The following is a 20,130-nucleotide window of genomic DNA, read 5'->3' on the forward strand; positions in this document are numbered from 1 at the left end:
GAAAAAACCAGCATCTGTAGAAAGGAGAAGTCTCCAGAATGATCTCCTTTGCCTCCAAATAACAAATCTATTAATAATAGGGACACAGGGACCCTCTAAATTTAGTGCCCACAGGAGCGATGCAGGACCTTTCAAGTCTGTTTCTCCTGCCAGCACAATCGGGCTGCACTTTGAGGCTGTGCTTGAAGAGGCTGCCCCGGGTGTCCTCGACTGGTGTGGCTACCACTGCCCTGCTGTGATGGCACCAAAACTACCAGGCTTTGAGAGGCACCTGATGGCACAGGAACCTGTCTGAGAGCTAGTGTGGGTTAATTTACACTTCAGACACAGAAGAGATTCAGTATGTAACTGAACTGCCCTCTTTAACCACTGAACTGACTGCATTTGGGTATCAGCCTACTTCACTGAGCACACTTAGTTATTATTTCCCTTCAAAGGCGTCAGGCTGTATGCTAGCTCCATCTCAGTGCCTCCCATCAGCATCTGAAAAACTGTATTCAAGTGTTTATTAGGACTGAAAAACATCAATAGAGATTTGGTAAGGTTTCTTAATTCCATTTGCAGCTGAGGCCTGCTCGTCAATACTAAACATCAGTTTTGTGTGCAGGCCACATATCCAATCCCTGCTCAGGATGGAGTCAGGCTAAAATTGCCATGAAAGCTAGGGGAAGGTAAACCAGCATTAAGTTTCTAAAGCAACAGCTTCAAAGTCATCACAGAAAAAATTGTTATCATGGGTTCCAAGTTTCTATGTAGGCCATTGCTCCCGTATCCACCAGCATGCAATGAGCAGAGAGGTTACTCCAAAAATAGAAAAATACATTTTGCATTAATGATAAATTCACTACAAAATATTTTTAGTAAATTATTATTAATAGCATGTTCCCCACTTAGGACTCAAGTACTATCAAATATAAATAGGCTGCAGTTGCCAATTGGAAAAGTAGCTCCATATGTGTTTATTGGAGCTATAACAGCACTAGTGTCCAGGTGTAGGGGTTGTGATTTTGGCAAGAAAAGCCCTAAAACTTCTGGAAATACCTAATAAACATATGCACAACTTGGTGTGCTGTGCTCCTGATGCCAGGCCACTGTACTCCTCAGCTGCAGCAGTTAATGCAGTAAAGCACAGATTTCAGATGGCATTTTGACATGTGACTCGTTAATTTAAGGGTTTACTCATGGACAGTTATCAAAATACAAAGCTACAGCACTCACTCCATAACCTGCATCCAGACAATCTACTTCATGTTCACTGCCTGGCTTATTATTTATCAGTTTCTGGCTACTGAAATTAGTAGAAAATAAAATTCTAAATAAAATTCTAATTTTCTGATGCATCTAGACCCTTAATTCTTACTCATTTCTGTAGGGAGCTAAGAGCATTAAAAAAAAAAAAAAAAGTTTGGCACTTAAATACATTCTCAAATCTGGATGCCAGGCAGCAAGAACCTTTACAGCACCTGGGAAAGATCTCAGACCCTCTTTAAGGCTTTTGGTGTCACCAAATTATGAATAAATAAAATTACCAGAATTATTACTTTGCCTCTTGTCATTATCTCATCTGGGATTGATCTGAAACACCAGGAATGCAACAGCACTGAAGTTATAAAGGAAGTGAAAAAGAAAACTGAAGTTGGTGCTTCAAAATAAGGCAAGGACCTGGGAAGTATATTATGCTAACACGTGACACAGCATTATTCATTCAAATGACAGAAAGAAGTGAGGCTGGAGAGAGCAATTCCCCAGCGTGCAATACTTTTTCTGTTAGTTCAAATTATAGATGATATAGGTAACAGTTATTACTTCAGGAAAAGAGATGCCATGAGGCCAGACTCTCATGAGCTGGTATAGTACCAAGTCTTCCCAAACTGATTAAAGAGATGATAAAAGCTTTCTTCCCAATCCCTAATGACTTTTTTTAAAATAAAATTTTTAAAAACCTTAAATCATAGATTTACAGATACTCTCTATTTAATCTCTGTAAATGTCACTGAAATATCAGACAAGATACCTGTATGATGAGAGGGAATCAATTTCACCTCTTTCCCCAGAGCGTCTTTGGTTTTCAGTTTAAACTGTCAAACTGGTATCAACCCTCTCCTGGCCAGATGATGTTATAATTAAACACCCTGTGATTCTCAAGCCCTCACGATGCCAAACTGTCTCTCCTTTCCACCCAGCATCTCAGTGACAGAACTGGCATAGAGCAGGACACACAGCTGATGCTGGGAGCCCTGCACAGGCACTAGGCATGTGCTTTTGCTGCCATGTGACCAGAGGGGTGCTTGGCTCCCCCCAAAATCGCTTCTTCATCAGAACACATTCACAAAGGTAACAACTAGGACACAATCTGGCTCAGTGTTTAATAACTCCATCATTATGCTATGAATTTGGTAGTTTACATCTGAGTGGGAGCACGACTTGGGCACCGCAGTTATAATGATGCCAATTTGTAACATTCTCCTGATGTTGATAGTTGATGGTAAAGTCTTGGGAAAAAAGTTTTTTTACTACATAACAGAATTATTCTTCTGCCATTAATATTACACCCTTTGACAGTTATGGTTTACTAACAATAGCTTCAGAGTCGACATTTTGACCGATCCTTTGTCATGTTTTTATCTTCACAAGGTGCAAGCAGTCATGTAATACAGGTCTGGCAGCTACAGGTAATCATTCAGAAAATTACACTGCTGGCCAAGAACAAACAAGGAATATAATGCCAGTAAATCTCATCCACTACAAGAGAAAGCATGGATGTGTTATACTGCATAGTTTTTGCAGTAAATTTGCAGCAGTGAAAGTGAAGAATTTGACCCCCTTTGTGAGAGGCTCTTAAAAAAAAGAAGTGAAACATTCAAAATATCATCATGGCTTGTTCACACAGCTCCGGCAAAATCATACAGATCCTTGATCAGAAGTGCAAATTTGGAATACAACCTGGAAAGCCTGTGCAGCAAGACACGCCACAAACTGTTAATCGTTAAATGAGCAATTGCTGGACTTGTTAATTTCTGAAAGAGATGAAAGGAATCTCATCTTCTTTATCCACAATTTAACACGCAAAACAAACCTCTGAGCATTACAACACTAGGTGTAATCAACCCACCAGACAGCATTAAGTTAAAACAATAGCTCAGATATCACTAAGCCTCTTACAGGAGTTCAGTCAAATCCAGACTTATTTGGATTACATGGTAGTTTGGGAAATACTGTAGTGAGGATCATTTAACTTCCAACTAAATCCAAAGAATATGAATTTTTTCTTCTCTTACAAGGGAAAAAAAAAAAAAGAAATAATTGCATCAGCCTTCTATAAAATTGCTCAACTGAACCAACTTGTAGCCAGCCTGGAAGCTTAGCGACTGCATCTCTGTGCCAAGCCATGTTTGAATAATGGCTCTTGTCTGCTGTTCCTGAGGCTGAGGACACTCAAGAGGCAAGTGAAGCTACTTATTTCAGAAAAAGGTACATCTCACCCTGTTCAGCAATAGCTCACGTTGGCTCTGATCTTGGGGTCTGGAAGATAGAACCTAGATGTAAAGGGAAAGCACTGCTGAGACTTGAAGAAAGCCTTGTCATAGTCTTCTGTGCTTTAAAGCTGGTTTATTTGCTCACAAATTTTGAAAGCTGGTACAGGAAGTCCATCAAAAAGAGAGAGAATGGCAAGGACACCCATCCCAGAGAACTGGGAGCTCAACATCTGGCTCTAAGTCCTGGATGCTCCAGTACTGGGCATGCACATGTGCAAAGCAGACCCAAAACCTTCCATGAGCATTAGTAACAAACATCTCAATTTCCATTTATGCCAACAAGGACTGCAGAGATTCAGCATGTCTGAAAGTAGGCATGTGTTAAAGACATGTCCATATATGGATTTAAATGTCTAAGTTTTTTAGAATGCTGTGCTGAAAATATTGGCCCTTTCTCCTTGTAACTGTTAGCACCCGATAACTCTTTAGATTGAAGTGAGAGATTTCCCTTTTACTTCATTCTTATGACAATGTGGCATTGCTGGCTTCAAATGAACTACAACAGAGTAAATCCAAGTATTAACAGCGAAAATTTAGGCCCTAAAATTATATTTAGTAACTAAACACTGCTGAAGTAAATAAACCAGAAGACTTGCCTAGACGAACAACTTAACCAGCACTGTCTGTGCTTTTGCTGGGCTGTAAAGGCCAACCTGTGTAAGTTGTGACAAAACTCAGCTTGAAGCTATTAACTTTCCAACATAACATACTATGATGTTGATCTAAAAGTTGTGAATTAGGAGACGGAAAGAATTCCTGGCTTTCAGATTCCATCACATATTTTCATGGTGGGGTGAAAAAGAAAAAAGTTTTGTTCTCCTCATCAGAAGACTGTTGTGTTTTTAGAGAGAGCTTTCCTGTTGTTCAGGATTGCCATCTCCCCTGTGCAGTGTCTGTCAGCCTCGCACTGTGACTCTGTACAACAGGACTGCACAGCTTGCACAGCTGCTAACAACCACTACGAAATGACACTCAGCTTAAAAGCAAAACAACACCTCTGCAAATTTCACCTCAAGTTGAAAGTCAAATTATTTTTTGTTTTCTGGCTCATGTGTCATCAGTAATGATACAAATCCTTTCAGGTCCAGCGCTGTGTAAATCCATTACTCACGTCTCTCGTGTCATCTGGCCAACACCATTTCCTTTCTGGGGTTGTATATGTGTCACTGGGAACATAATTTGAAGACAATAAGTTTATACAGGTGGCTGTGCAAGATAAATGCAGGTACCAGTAGTTCCAATAGTGCAGAAACAAGGGAAACTTTCGGGATTTTTGGCTGGACTTCTAGAGCAGAGTAACAAACTCCTAAAACCTGACTTTCACTATGTGCAATGAGCAATCTCCAGGGCAAGACCAGTCAATGTCATTTCTTTACAAAGAACTATGTCGTGATCACTGGGAATGTCATGGCCTGAAGGAAAGGAAACAAGGAAGCCTTAGAGCAGCACAAAGGAAGTGTCGAAATAACCACATAATTTTGCCACTGTGTCTGCCAGGGATGTGCTAATGTCTTTAATCCAGCTCTCAGAGCTGTGCCAGTTGCAGGGGTTTCACATCAATGCAATTAAACCAGGACAACTGTGCTGATGAGGCTGTGGATGCAGAATTTTTAAGTAAAAAAGGTAAAACTGCTTGACAAATTTATGCTAGTCTTTTTCAGGGCAGGGTGAGCACAGCTGCTCTGGTAGAGGTGCATCTGTGCAAGGGCCTTCGGTCTGAAGAGCTGTGATGGATACAGGAGCTCAGCAGTGACAACCACGTGGCATTGAGGCTCCAAATAGTCTAGGAAGTGACTGAAAACCTCACATCAAAAAATTCACATCTCTTCCCTCTGGCTTTCTGAGTGATGAAGCATCACCTCCAAGACCAGTTTATCCTCAGGCCCTGCTAAGTGGGAGTGCTGGCACGACAAGTACACGTGTACAGCTCAGAGCTGCTCCCAAGGAAGTCAGTGATGAAGTTCTCAGTGATCTTGATGGAAACAGAAGCTGGCACAAAATGCTGCAAGTCATTGCATGATCTCACTGTGACAGTACTCTGAACAAATCAATATTTAGGTTGAATTCTATTTTGCAAATTGAATCAAGGATTCAATTACTCTGTCTTGCAGGAATTGTCCTTGAATTACAAGATACCAGAAGAAGAAGAAGAAGAAATAACTCAGATGTGCATCACAATCATTTGCATGCATTCTAGGATCACAACCACTAAAATTCCTTAACCACACATTTAATATTATTGCAGGACATTAGTATGAAGACTGATTAATTGTGCATTTCATATCATAGTGATTTATTTTAAGTGTCTCTTAAACGTCAAACTCACTGTGATTACAGTGCTCAGATTTGGGGAAGTTATGATAAAATACTCCCTGCTCTCCCCCAGCTCCCACTGGGAGGAAGACCTGTCTGGGATTCTATAAACTTAAATGGTACTCTGGGTGTTTACTTCAGCAATTTGGCCCAAAGTATATAGTAAAGCTCAGGATGGGAAAAAGGAACAGCATGTTCCAGCCTGGAAAGCAGGTCTGAAGGACATTGAACCACTCCTTACTTGTACTTAGATTAAAACAGCTGATATTGGGAGTGTCCTGAGCACTTTTACTCACTCTAACCCTGCTAGAAAATCATATGATGTGCTAGGAAGGAATGTGAATTTTAAATCACAGTACAAATAAACATTTTTAGAAAGAGATCAGTTTTAGTGGGTTGGACACAGGGCTACTGAAAGCCATTAACTCAGTGATGGAGGTGTTACCCCAGCACTGCACCCCAGCACCCCTTTGTAAGGTGTTTACCTGCTCTCATTCCTCATGTTCCAAAGGGCAATGAGATTTACTGAGTTTAATGGTCAAGAGGAATTAATTACTGACCATTAATTAATTATTAATTAATTAATAATTTATCTTGCAACTCTGATCTCAGCATCAGTCTTGACTACAAATATGAACATTTGTCTCACTGCTCAATTACCAAACCTCAGGAAACCAAAATACTTTCCCTAACATTAGAAGAATCAGAGACATAATATTAAAAATAACCAGGACCATATTTACTGCTATCTGATTTAGAGCTAGCTCTACCCACCTGCTTCCTTCCTGCTCGTAGCTTCAATAAAACACTTCATTCATCTTTGTTTCCTCGAGGTCCCCATACATCATAGGTTACATTCCAGTCTTTGTTTCCTTGGTTTGATTTTTATGATTACTTATCAGCTATATTTTCAGATGATTCAGTGAACTTCACTCTTCTATCTTTTTAGAAATTGATGAGAGCTAAAACAACTTCTGCTATTAAAAGCACAGCCAAAAAAAAAAAAAATTACTTTGGAGAGAATCCATTTGGATGCAGTCACTCCCTTCTAGAAGCCCTAAACAGCTTGATCCAGGAGACCTGCTAAAAAGAAACGTAATTTCTACTTATAGCAAGCTGAAGAAACTTTTCCCTTGGAGATTACATTACTTTGATTGGATGTTATGTTTTCCATCCTGATCTCTCTAGTAAAATGAAACTGTAGGAGAAACATATTGCTCACTGAAAAGCTTCATCCAGAACTACTGCAAAACAGGGAGAACAGTACCAAAGGAAATAGAAATCACTTGAGCAAAATTCTTTTCTGATTCACCCCTACATGGCCAGATTCAGCTGGAAAGAGCTGACTTCAGTACCAAAAAGACAAATTCCATAACCTTTTACTTTGAATATTAACTTTGAAAAATATTCAAAAACAAATTCAAAAGACAAAATAACTCCTGCATGAAATCAAGAACAAACAACCAGATGAAATCCATGACTAACATTACAAACAAAACATTTATTTTTTGTTTATACCATGTGCATATAAATAGAACACAGTGCAAACACCACTGCGAGGCAATGAGAAGGTTGCACAAAATAGCATTCAAAAATCAGGAAATTCCTAAATTAAGGTTACCCAGGCAACCTTAATTTTACCCCCCGTGCATATGCATTTTTACAACACAGCCCTTCAATGCACCATAGCATTCCATTTCTCAAATAGTATCACATACAGAAAAAAGCTTGTAACAGCAAATGCCAGTTTGTCATGTTGTACATGTTGGTGGCTTTTCCTACATGGAGGGAGCAGATTTGGTTGTAGTATTTCTTATTGCAACAGCGAATTAATTTCACTCAAAATTTAGCACAAAAATGTACCTTGGAACACAGACGACGATTTTCATCCTGGCATAAAGTTTGATACAAACATATTTTAAATAAATATACCTGTGTGGGCAAAGTAGTATTTTTTCATAGGTAAATTAATGTTCTTCTGTGCTAAACAGATACCATGTTTGCCCTGTAGTCAAAAAAAAGAATGGCATATTGCCCAGAAGAGACTAGATGAATTAGCTGGGATAAATCCAGAACTTGTGAAGGACTGTTCCAAGGTATAAACCAGCCCCTGTGAAACAACAGAAATCTCATTTTCTGAAGATTAATAGCTTTAAAGGGAGAGTAGGTTTAGATTAGTTATTAGGAAGAAATTCTTCACTGTAAGGGTGGTGAGGCATGGACACAGGTTGCCCAGAGAAGTTGTGGATGCCTCATCCCTGAAAGTGTTCAAGGCAGGGCTGGAGGGGGCTCTGAGCAACCTGGGATAGTGGAAGATGTCCCTGCCCACGGCAGGGGGCTGGAATGAGAGGGTCTTTAAGGCCCTTCCCAACCCAAACCATCCTATGATCCTATGACATGGAAACCATAGAACTGTAGAGAGAATAAGTACAACTACAGGCATGAAATTAATAATGTCACAGCAGTTGATAAAATGAAGGAACCCTCACTAATAATGAACCAAATAAAAATACACATTTCCTTCTCTCCAACAGAAGCTCATTAATAAAGAAATGCAAATGAAAACACCTAAGACTGACTATAAGGGTGCATTTCCGTTCCACAAGATCTGCTTCACTCCTGTTTTAACAAGGATCTCGGGCATTTCTGAAATACCAATAGGAAAAACGTCAATTAATTGTGTTTCCCTTATTAGCACTCCATCACACAGCACACTTAATCACTCAGCATCAGGACAACTTTCCTGACAAGCTAAATGGTTATTCATGGGAGCAGATAAGCCAAAGAGAAATGCTGTGTGTGGCTGCTATTCCCCATGATGACATGCACTGTAACTCTCCAATACACAAATGTCTGTCCCTTCTCCTTCTATCCTTCAACAGCAAGGGGCAGATAGTGCTCCAGCTGAAATCAATTTGAAAATTCCTTCAATCCCATCAGAATAGATCCAAAATTAGTCCAGCACAGAACAGAATAGTGTGCTTGGGAGCAGTGAACCTGGACCAAAGAGGCTTGGCTGCACTCCTCACCCTTGCCTGCCACTCCAAGCAAGCTGTGTCCCCTCTGCACAGTTCTCTTTCTTTGCCTGCCAGCTTTCCCTTATCTTCCTATTTACATTACAAGCTCCTGCTTGTACAGTGCACAGCATACTTAAGCTCAGTCAAATAATAATAAAAATATACTATATAAATAATAATGAAAACCATAGCAATGAGGAAAAAAAACTAAAACCACAACAAAACCAAAAAAACCTAAGACCTTGATTTGTGCAAATTCATCAGCTCAGATAGGCACAGCTTGTGACAGATTCTTTCCTACTCCTATGAAGTTGATGGCAAAGTTTCCATTAGCCTTAGTAAGAGCAGGAGGAGACCCAGGCTGCGTATGCTAAAAACTTTCAGAAGGCCAAAAGTTGTCTAGCTTGAATGACATACTGTATTTAAGTTTCTATGGAAATTTGAAATTCCTACAGAGTGTGGGATGCAGTCAGTCCTGAACCACAAGATATATCCACTTCCAAGCATGGAGCTCCTCAGAGACAGAGGCACCTCAGAAGCACTGGATCTTTTATGAGAAACTTCACTCATCCAGCCAATAATGCTTACAACAAAAATAATATTTTCCATTCTCACATATTGCTAAGTTGTAAACTGTTCCTTAGATACCTGCACATGGAGTTTATGAGAAACACATGTAAAATCCTGACAAGCAAACCCTGTTTATACCTTTATACAAAATAACTACTGAAAGGACCAATTTTCAAAATATGCCTATTGGGACCTGTCAGTTATGCAGTGTGCCAAAGTCATCATCAAGCAAAGCACTTCAGATGCTGCTCTGCCTTCCCTGGTATGCCAGAACCTTGCTTTCTTCCAGTGCAGGTAGCACTCCGAGGGTTGCCTTCAAATGTCACTAAGACTCAAAAAGAGCTTGTTGAGCTTTCCCAGTAAAACAGGGAAATTCTCAGGTTTAGAGAATTCCTCGTAGGATCCACTGTCTGGTTTAAATCATGCCTGGGTGAACACCACATCTTTGTGATGTTCACTGGCACATGACAAAGACTTTCCTACTCAGAAGATGCAAGACCTGATAAACAGCTCCACATTCACAAATCAGCCAGAGAACTCTGTCACATCCTTCTTGGGCTACATCTCTGTTTTCAATTATAACACCAAAATAAGGAAAAGTCAGCATAGGAAGGACTTTCTGTTGCTAAAGCCTGTAATTTCCAAACACAATACAAATTAATCTGATTGAACTGGTTAAAAAGTTGGTGAGAGAGGGGGTTGTGTTGTTTTAGTTTGGTTTTTAACCCATGTGCTTCAACACAAGATTGTATGCACAGACCTCAGGCACAGCAACTTCGACTGTGTACTAATGACACCACTGCATCCTTCACTCACCACTTATCAAGTGTATGGGAAAATGTTACCTGTTTCAATTATTTTCTCCTGATGTATCTTTTCTGTATCACCTTGTGACCTCCTTCAGTTAACTTGACCTTTGCACCTCCCAACATAGCAAAGATGTGCATTCAAAATGGGGTTTGTACTTGTAGTGCAGTGATGCCTCAATGTGACTAAGCTGGTTTGTATCAATTCTAGGATGACAGAAAGCTCCTTTTCCCTACTTAGATGCACATATCCATTGAAAGCACACTCCTTTCAGCTTTGTGCTGTTGTGGGAATTTAATCCCCGGAGCAGTAAATGTGGCTCTAATATATCACTCACTTACTTTACTGATAAAACTGGGTTCACTGTAGATGAGCAATGCTGAAACAGAATAAAATGTGCTGCTGAAGAGCCTGGGTTTAGTCAGCAAGAAATCTCCATTTTCTAAATTCACCAATATGTGTCTCCACACCTAAAATTAGACCAAAATACTGGAATTTCACTTCCAGTTTTCATCTCTTGGTTTTAGCTACATCTTCCAAGCACCAAGAAAGTGCTGAGAAACTTACTCTCTGGGCAACACAATCTCTCCAAAATCATGATCAGAAGAGTGGCTTTGTTTTATGACATTTTTATGATCTTATACATTACCATTTTGACCTCTACATCACCTGGTATCACCATCTAGTACGCACACAAGCTGGCCTGGCATTCCCTGCATTTTCAGGAAATTCAATTTCTCAGCCTATTTTACAAGTTGTTTGTTTGTTTAATTATTAGTTTGCAGGTAGGAAATATCCTGAGAAAAAAACTGTGCTCTACAAGAACTGACAGATGTGCAAATAGAAATGTCTCTTTTGTTGCATACAAATAACATTTTTAGCATGAAACCAGCAGTGCAATGTCCCTACTGAATTTATGATACAATTAGAAGACCTGTGTTGTCTCGGACCTTTGGTAAATTCTCTTTGAAGATTCCTGAGGCCCTTTGTAAGCTGAATCTGTTTAAATCAGCAGTTATAAACATAAAAATCTAATGAGGATGCTGAACAAACCATGCTTTGAATAATTCCAAACCATAAAATTGAAGCCGGGAGCTGACAAACAGGGGTATTGAGTTTACCACACACATAAAAAAACAACAAACTCTGTATCCCTCTTGCCTTGTGCTTTTTGAATTCTGCACCAGTGCAATGGTGAATGAGAAATCCATCACTGCCTAAAAGAGAAATCTGGAACTGCAACTTGGAGAATTTCAGCCCTTTCAAAAAATTTTGAAGAGCTCTTAATCCACGAGCTGTTTAGACATGTAGGTAATCTTCAGCTGTTAAAAAAATCACCCTCTGAAACTGTCAGTGTTAGAAAGGATGCCCAGGATTCAGAGAAACTCACTACATGACAACAAAAAAATATAAAAGGTAGGGGAATCCAGTGGAGATTGAGGGATCACAATAATCAATTAACCCAGATAACTGAGGGAAGGATGAAAACAATGGCTTTAAATGGAATTTCAGAACCTCAGTCATACTCTCCAAATGCAGGAGAAAATCGGATTCATTTCTGTTCTCTCAACCACTGTCAAATCCTACCACTGCATCCAGCTCTCCATACTTTGGTGCCATCTGTAAAACAGAGATGCTAATAATCCCCCACATCTCACAGCTGTTCTGTAAATTAACTTGCCAGGGCTCCGTGGTGTTTCTGTCCTGCTGATGAGCACTCACAGGACACGCACAGCATCACCTCTTTTCTTTGTCAACTTATTAATTACTGCATGTATTCTCCAGGTCTTGCAACTGAGGATCTTTGAATTACTGAAATAAATAAATAATTGAGAGCCAATAACCTTTCCCTGACTACAAATCAACCATCTGTCCCATTCCTGGGTATGACAAAACTTTTAATCAATATATAATTTTTACCCTGTTTTAATGAGTGTTCCTGTATCACGACCTACTGCTGATTGCAGTCCTGGCTCCTGCTGTGCTGGCATTAAACACTTCTACAATGGGAGGCGATACCAGCCCAAAGTCTTCCTCTTTCAGCTGTACCTGATGAGCCTGCACACATAAAGTGCATGTTTATATTACATATTCCACTCAGTTTCCTAAATGGGAGACAGCAACAGTTTAATAACCATAGCAGATCCTAAAAATTGAAAAAGCAGTCTTGGTAATTTTTGCAGAAATATTTCAGGGAATAACCAAGGAAGTTTTCATTGAGTTTATTTCAGACTAAACGAACTTCTCTCATGCTGTCTGGGCTGTATCTCCTTCTGTCAGGATCTGAGGGCCACATTAAAGAACACTTAAATAAGAAACATCCAAGGAATAGTTAACCGTTGAGAGAGGGGGATTTGTGATGGTTCTCTTCCTTCTGGGTCAGGAACAACTAGAGCTGGGAAGAAAAAAGCTGTTGCCTAATGCAGCATTTTAGTATTTAAAAACCTGGTTTTCTTCCAAAAGAAAAATGGGGCCCTAGTGGCTTGGCAGCCTGCTCCTGAGCCACAGATCCTGTGATGCCAGGATCCTCGGCCCCACAGTGGTTTGCACGCCCTGGCACCACATCCCTCCCAAGAGGGCACTGCCAACCTCACGGTGGCTAGCAGAGCCAGCAGGCTGCACAACTGGGATCCTGGGAAAGGTCCAGCTTCTCTCACAATTTCAGCAATGGCAAACCATGCAAGCAAAATAAGCAGAATATGTCCCTTTCAAAGCAGGAAATCCAGTGAAATAAATTTCTCTTATCAGCTTTAATGTAAATCTTGCAGTTCAGGATGGTGTGGGGTAAAGTGAGATCTCACGATCTCAAGATGAGGTTTGGGACCACATATAGTCTCCTTGCAGCTTGTGCAAGAATAGCCTTTGCAGTCCAGTTTGGGTCATATTCTGCTTAAAAGAAAGCATGACTGAAGATTAAAGAATTTGAAAAAAAATAGAGCTGGGTTTTATTGGTAAGAAGAAAAAACAAAAACAACAACCAAAAAACCCCCAACCAAACCCAACAGAAATAATCCACAAAAAAAAAAAAAAACATTAAAAGGCCATAGTCAACAAAGAACAACCACCAAATAAATATCATTTCCATATTTCCATATCATCACTTTGTAGGAATGTGATTTAAAATTTAAATTCTAGCTTTCCTTCTGCAGCCTCCCAGTCCAGCACAGAGCAGCAGAGAGAGAAAGCATTGCAGAGCAAGAACAGACTTTTTCAGCCCTGGCACTCTGGAGGATGAACAACACAGCAGATCTGATGAGAGGGACAGACCAGCAGCCCCTTGTTTCATGCCTGGAGAAGGGCCTCTTGTAACATTCTGCTTTATTTTTTGGTCCTCAATTGGTTTAAAAAGCACTGTGTGGCTTGGTTTGGAGACAAAATTAGAGACAGGAGCAATTAGTCAGCCCAAGTAAACTGTCATAGGCTGTTTTGTAGGGGCACAACTGTGAATAAAGTGCAGTGGATGGAACGGGATGAAGGGCAGAGTAGATGTAGGAGCACAACAGAGTAGATGCAGGAGCACAAAACACGAAGAGCTCAAACATTTCAGCTGCCTTCCCAACAGCAGCCACCCTGCTTGGGAGGCTCCAGGTCTGGGGGGCAGTCCAGCACCAGCTGAGACTGGTGTTGATCCTGGATGGAGCAGAGCCACACTGAGCTTTCCGCTTCCTGGTGAAAGCTGCAGAGCTGAGGGGCTGTGGCTCACAGCACCCGACTCACACCATGTGTGACTGAGCTCAGGCCACATGCACCAGGACCAGGCAGCAACAGGGAGGCCACATAAAACCCCCCACTTCAGACACAGATGCACAAAGCCCAGATGGCACTGGGGAGAGGCAGAGGGAAGCCTCTCTGTGTGTGCACACTTTATAATTTGGGGAAAACTTGCAGATAGCAGGGCACAGAGCTTTGCTACGTCAGCAGACAGATGTGAATTTAAGCAAGCCTCAATATTGCTGCTACGCTACTGCTTTTAATGTCTGCTAGAAAAGCAATGAAAGAAAGGATCTGGGACTAGAGAAAAGGGGAAATTTTGGTGGTTGGAACAGACCTGCTTTTTCAGTAAATCACTGAATCTCTGTTTCTCTCTGCTGCAGAATCACGTAAGCTTACCAAAGGCAGTGGCAAAGCGCTCATTGACTTTACTGAAAGGAGGATTAATGAAAATAGCTAACTAGAAGTTAGGAGCCTGAATTCTAACTAACATTTAAAAAACCTACAAAGGTATTGCTTCTTGCTTCTTTAAAGTGTGAAAACTTCTTACACCATTGACAATTTACTGTTTGTGAATTCACCCCAAGAAGAGCAAAGTGGGGGGGAAAAAAAGGGTCTGAGACACATCACTGCCAGAGCTGCATTTAGCATTCTAAGTTCCTAGTTATACTGTTTAGAGAAAACATATTTATCCTTCTCATATTTTCTCTGCTCTAGGCTGCATGTCTGAGACATTAAGTGAACTGTTCTATCACAGCACCTGATCACCAAAATAAACAATAAAACCAACCATGGACAGCAAGTCACAGAAAAATTGACCTTTTGTTGCTGCCACAGCCTTATTTGGTGTGGAAGCTCCAACAAGCCATTTTTAATGAATCAGAACAGAAGTATTTCTATCTCTTGGCTTGTTCAGAACAGACAAAACTACCTCGTTGTTTGTGCTGCATGAGCAGCGCCACAGATTGCTCTTCATAGGTCCAGCCCCCACCATGGGTGTAAGGATGCTCCAGGGAAACACCAGTGTGAGCTGTGCTGCAACTCAGAGACCCTGAAAGCTACAGCCAACCTCTTGGACACAGTCTTGAGCAAGTGACTTAATTTGCAGATGCTCAAGAGAGCTGTGTTACTGCTCTTTTCCAAAATGCCGTCCCAATTCATATCCAAGTCCAAAATGTACTTATATGTCTAATATTAGGAACTACAGTCAGAACTTTTAGCATAAGCATCACATAAAGCTCTCCTATCAAAACTCATTTTCACAATGATGGAGAAGACAAGACCTTTTTGTGTTGCTCACAAATTGCACATTTGATACATGTAACAACTGGGCTGCTTCGGGTAGCCATTAGGGCTGGTGGGGATTTTTGCTTTCTTGTTTGTGGTTTTGTTTAATGAACTAGTGATACTTGGAATATTAGTTACTAAAGGCTCAGCAATACAGAGGATTTTTTTTTCAGCATCTGTACATTTCAGCAGCTTAGTGAATGAGGCAACAAGGTTTCATATTTTACTTAAAGGATGTTAACAACTCGAGCTGGTCTAAAGGATAAAAGATAGATAACCATAAATTACATACTCCAGATAAAGCACATGTTAACTTTCAGAAAACTAAGAACAAAATACCCCAGGCACAATATAAGCTGATGTTGGACTGAACCAAAGGCACCAGAAGATATTCAACACATTTTAATATTAGGTTTTAAACAAAATAGATTGATAAATACAGAGGAGAAAAGGAAAAAAAAATCTCAAGCTTATTTTCCCAATACCAATATTTCTCTGTGAAGTACCAAAACTACACAAATAATGAAAAGAAGCAAGTATTGCAGTCATTCAATTTCTGGTTTCTCTATGGGCAAAGCAATTAAGAAATCCTTTCACTAAAAAATTGAATGAATTTCAAGATTTTCTAAGCAATCATGAAGGTTATATTTTTTCCTTTTTAGGACATCTATCTTGGACCAAGACAATGGATTTATTTTTCAGATGACTATCAGAACAGCATTATTATTTTATATCTGTACACAGAGCAGCTTAGTTGTTGGGATACCGGGAGATACGTAAGGGGAAAAAATCCCCAAACATCTGGCAGCAGTTCTCCAGAATGAAATTAATTGTTTCAAAAGAGAGCTTACAGCAATACATGGTGCCAAGCTGGTAAAAGCAGGACCTGCACTAAAGCCAAGGTGTTCCAATGTGCCCGTGTAAGTCATGCCCAGAGCAGACCTGGCTGTATCTATTGCCAGCTCTTCTAAGCAATCCCAAAGGAATCACCCCAGCCTGAAGGACACACATTTTCTGGTGCTTTAAGTCACAGGTCAGTGTTCTCTCTGTGGTTCTGGTCAAGGCCATGTGACAAGACCAAACCAGGCACAGAGCAAATAAATCCAGTTTTCCTAGATCCATTTATTTTTCTAAAGAGCTGGACAAGAAATTAGACAAGAGTATGACCATGATGTAGGAAGAAAAGAAGGAAAAAAAAGATGTTTGCCAATAAGTCTCTAGAAACTGATTTTCCACTAAGGAAGTAGTAAGTATTTGGAATCACCTGTAAAATTTTTAAAACAAATCCACTGGAACATCCAAGTGTCACAGGGATTACATTTTTCAAAGGAAATACAGTAAGTGGGGGAGGAAATTACATAATAAATGAATTTTTTCCTTTTAATTCTTCACATTTTACTTCAGAGACAGAAATAGACTTATATATGCAGGAAAATATCCCTTTCCTCTTAGACATCCTAAATCACATTCAGTGGACAGGTTATGGGCATGCAGACCTACTGTGAAGGCACAGAGAAGGAGAAGGAAACCCCCTGACCTTTATTTCACTATTTGGCTTGCTTAAGGCAACAGCTTCTGACACAAATAGTCACATATATGTCTCAGTCACATAATAGTCTCAAAACATAAATACTAACCAAAAAAAAACCCCAAAAAAACCCCCCAAAAAACCCAAACACTACAAAAGGCACATGGACTAGCCCCCAGTTCCTAAACACTTTTTCGAGAACTACCAGCAGGGGCCAGAAAATTTAAGAAGTTGGTAATAACTATTCAAAATCTTGGCTTAAAACCTAGTTTCCAGGTTTTTCCCTAATTGCTTCATTTTCATGTGGTGTAGCACATCTTCCCATGTGAGCAGCTGCGTGCAACAACCTCTCAGGGGGCCCAGGCTCGAGTGGCCTCCTGCACCAGGATCAGACTGCTCTGACAAGTTACCCAAGGGAGGGTTTTGACAGCTGCTGGAGGGAAGACAACAATTCACACATGAAAACAATTTCAATAAAGTTGTGATAACCCATTGCAGGTGAGCACCGCTCACATTGCCACAAGTGAGGGTTGAGACTCTATCCCCAAAATGCTGGAGCTTGCGCTTGTCCCTGCCTTGTACCTCATTCTCTTCCTCTGAATCACTTAGCTGAGATGATTTCTTAAATCGTCTAATCAATAGAGAAATTCCACATTTATACCAACAGGAAAATTAGGCTCCCTTTACTGTTAAATACCCCTTATTTCTGCTCAAGTTTTGCCGCACTATGACAAAATAAAATAAATAAAAACCAGCTTTATCTCACCTAAACTGCTATGAGACATGACAGCAAATCTGTCAGTCTCATAACCCAACACCACATGTATCTGTCTTTTCTTGCCATAAATTTCTGCTCGAGCAGCAGGACTATGACAGCTGTACCATGCACTGGCATATTCACAACACTAAACCTCTCCAGAGTAGCTTGATGAAGGGATGAAAGCTCCATACCCCTTAGCGAAACAAAGCCAGCCTGGGAGATAAATCCCCAAGGGCCTTGGTGGCTAACAGCCCTCTGCATAGTTTGGTGGATAAATACTGCACGAGAGCAGGCAGAAGCAGAGCTTGCAAACTGTTGTCCTTCTGAAACTGTGATACTTTTTGACTTCCAAATAACATGAAAATTGACTGCAGCTACAATGCAAATTGCTGCTTTCCCACATATACACTATATATTCACACCATATTCTGCAATATTTGTCAACAGAAACAGGGAACTTTCTTTTATTCCAAGACTTATCTTTGAAGCAAATGGGAGGGAAAGGGTATATTCAACCTTGAAAGAATTACTTACCCTAAAGATCTATTGATTTCCAAGCATCCTACACAGGACAGCAGCCCTGAGACCATTTTGACCCACCAGACTCCCAAAATAAATTTTTTTTAGAAGTATAAAAGTATGGGGGGAGCTATGTTTTGGTAGTGAGAATCTTGCCTTTCCTACTTCTCATATACCCTCCTCACACACTGGAATCACACAGCAGTAGTTGATCCAAATCTCTTAAAGTCTTTTGCAGTGTTTGAATCAATTCCATATACATTGGTGGCAGATGTCCCTGAAGCCCCCTTCCTTCCATACTCTTAGATCTCTAGTCTTGGCCCATGCTATTCAGAGTATCAATTGACTTTTCCTGTTTAAATTGCTGCAGCTCACCCAGGATCTCTAAATTGCCCTTGTCTTTTAAAATATTTATTCTTACTAACAATGTAACCAAGGGCTTGTAAATTTAATAACATGCTGAGCTGGCCCTACTGTAAATGCCTATATTAGAGACAGGAATATCAAGTAGGTAGGACAAACAGGAGGTGCATTGCAGCAGGGAGCCTGTCTCCCTCATCCCACAGAGAAATGAACAGAGAGTGATCTGGACCATCTTTGTGACAAGAAAGAGATTGAATCTGTTGAAATTCTAAAATCATAGAATTATTTAAGTTGAAAAAAAGCCTGAAGATGGAGTCCAACCATTAACCCAGCACTGCCAAGACCTCCACAAAACCATGTCCCTAAGTGCCACATCCACACATCTTAAACACTTCTAAGGATAACTCCACAACTTCCCTGGGTGGCCTGTCCCAATGCTTGACAACGCTTTCAGCAACTATTTTGTTTCCTAATATCCAGTCTAAACGTCCCCTGGTACAACTTGAGACCATTCCTTCTTGTACTATCTTTTGTTACTTAGGAGGAGAGACTGATCCCCACATTGCTTGAACCTTCTTTTAGGAAGTTGTAGAGAATTAGGGTTGTTCTGGGGGAAAGATGGGGAGGGGTGGGGGGGATTGATTGTTTAAGCTTTGTTAACTGTTTTCCAAACTATCAACAGAAACACTCAAAGATTTAAAATTCATTGAGACCTATTGGATTTAAAGCTTTCTACAAAATACTGGCAATCTATATATTTGAGATATGTGGTTCATAGGTAAAAATAAATCACCCTTATGGATAACTTTCCACAAGGAATCATGTCCACACAGTAAAACATTGCTTCTGATGGTTAACATGAGCTTCAGGTACCCGTACATAAAGTGTAAAGTGAAGTGAATCCATCATGTAAGGAATGACTCAACCAGTGCATCCCCAGGGGAACCACATGCAACTGCACTGCTTGTGTCCACACAGGTCATCACAAGCTGGCTCAGGAGACAAAAGAACAAGATGGGCACCAACCTCTCTGCACTCTACTTTCAAGAGTGTTCCCACAAGCTGCCTGACAAAAGTCCTGCAAGAAGCTCACCAACATCCCATTGTGTGCCACTCCTGCCCTCACACACACACCTCTGTCACAGTGAAACCACCCCAAAATGCCAGACACACCCATGCAATCCAAGATAAGGATCATCTACCCCCAGTACCAAATCTGTGGATTCACTGAAATATCACATGGCACTGTTTTACTGGTTTGGTGCTCCCATAAAACAAGGACATTCTCATCTCCAGGTAAAATTCGTCCTGGCCAGAAGGATGACAGGTGCTTCAGAGGAACATAAACATAACTCTGGCCCTGACAGTGCTCAGAAACAAAAATAAGACAAATCTGTATTGAAGTGAATCATTATTCAGTGAGTGGAGACATTAACATGCAGACAAGACAGAAAGAGAGGGAAGAGGCCACTCCATCAGAGCACCCATCAATCACCATGGCACGAACACAGCTGACAGCTCCATTAACTCTGGCACATGCAGGTCACAGGCTTGCCTGCTTGTTTGTTTGTTAATATGTTATTGTACCTAATTTTGAACAAAAGAATTAAAACATGGTAGTTTACTGGGGATGCAAACAATGGTTTTTTAGGAGGTGCTTAAGAAAATAGCTGGAGGAGAACGGCTAAACAAGTTCTCAGCAAATTATTTTTTTCACTG

At 40.5% G+C, this 20,130-nt stretch overlaps 1 protein-coding gene across 11 annotated transcripts in view; it reads right to left on the bottom strand.

Moving 5' to 3' along the window:
- Window positions 1-20,130, bottom strand: part of KALRN (kalirin RhoGEF kinase) — a 470,788-nt gene that overhangs the window by 430,101 nt on the left and 20,557 nt on the right. The gene's annotated exons all lie outside the window — the stretch shown is intronic.

Source organism: Motacilla alba, chromosome 7, assembly GCF_015832195.1.
Source record: "Motacilla alba alba isolate MOTALB_02 chromosome 7, Motacilla_alba_V1.0_pri, whole genome shotgun sequence".
Classification (NCBI taxonomy): domain Eukaryota; kingdom Metazoa; phylum Chordata; class Aves; order Passeriformes; family Motacillidae; genus Motacilla; species Motacilla alba.